General features: G+C 56.9%; 1 protein-coding gene across 1 annotated transcript in view; it reads right to left on the bottom strand.

Moving 5' to 3' along the window:
- VOLCADRAFT_98728 (uncharacterized protein) overlaps window positions 1-795 on the bottom strand; it is a gene marked incomplete at both ends in the record, with an annotated part of 8,532 nt that overhangs the window by 2,391 nt on the left and 5,346 nt on the right. The window lies entirely within an intron of this gene.

The raw sequence follows: 795 nt of genomic DNA, 5'->3' as shown, positions 1-795 counted from the left end.
GTGCTGTCTGCGCGGGGCGGCTGCTGCGATCAGGTGCCGTACGAAGCCCCATGGCTGCCGCCATGGTGCCGTACTTCTCCCGGAACTTGTTACCTTTGCCAGCGCCGCCCAACGACCTGCGCGATTGGTTGCACTGGCGGGTGTTGTGGGAACCGTGGCGGCGGCTGAGGCAGTGGCGGCGGCGGCGGCGGCGGCGGCCCCGCCGCCGGCAGGAGCTTCAGCACTCGGCTCCACTTCCTCTTCGGCGCCGCCACTGCCTCCGTCGTCTTCATCATCTCCGTCGCCTCCGTCGCCAGTTAATGGTGGGACATTGCCCTTGAGACCTTGTATGACAGCTGATGTCCACAACAACGAGGGAAAATGAATTGCAGCAAGCCCAATGGAACAACGAAATTTTCCACCTTCCAATACAGGTACAAATGCATGCATTGCCACACACATGGAAGATACGACCCCGATCACATTCATCCATGACTCTCCGGATCGCAAGATGGATAGGTGCAACCCCACGTGTCTTCCGATGTCCTCTGATGCCCTCTTCGGTTTGGCAGCTTGAAACGCCTTACGATTTAACAGAGGCTGGCAAGTCTTCAGGACTGCATTTCCAAACCATGCAAGGTGCCTCGCAACAACCTCTGGCCTTTCCTCCTCAACAAAGGAAATCACAGTAAAAGGATCATGACGTCTTTTCAAAGTCCATCTCTCCTCTCTAACTGCCCGTCGCTTATGGGCCACCTTCACTCCCTCCCTCTCCAGTGCATAATGACGGTATTCTCACGCTATAGGAACGGATGG

Source organism: Volvox carteri, assembly GCF_000143455.1.
Source record: "Volvox carteri f. nagariensis unplaced genomic scaffold VOLCAscaffold_76, whole genome shotgun sequence".
Taxonomy (NCBI): Eukaryota; Viridiplantae; Chlorophyta; class Chlorophyceae; order Chlamydomonadales; family Volvocaceae; genus Volvox; species Volvox carteri.
Note: the sequence above shows the minus strand (reverse complement) of the source record. Positions and strands in the feature narration are given on the sequence as shown.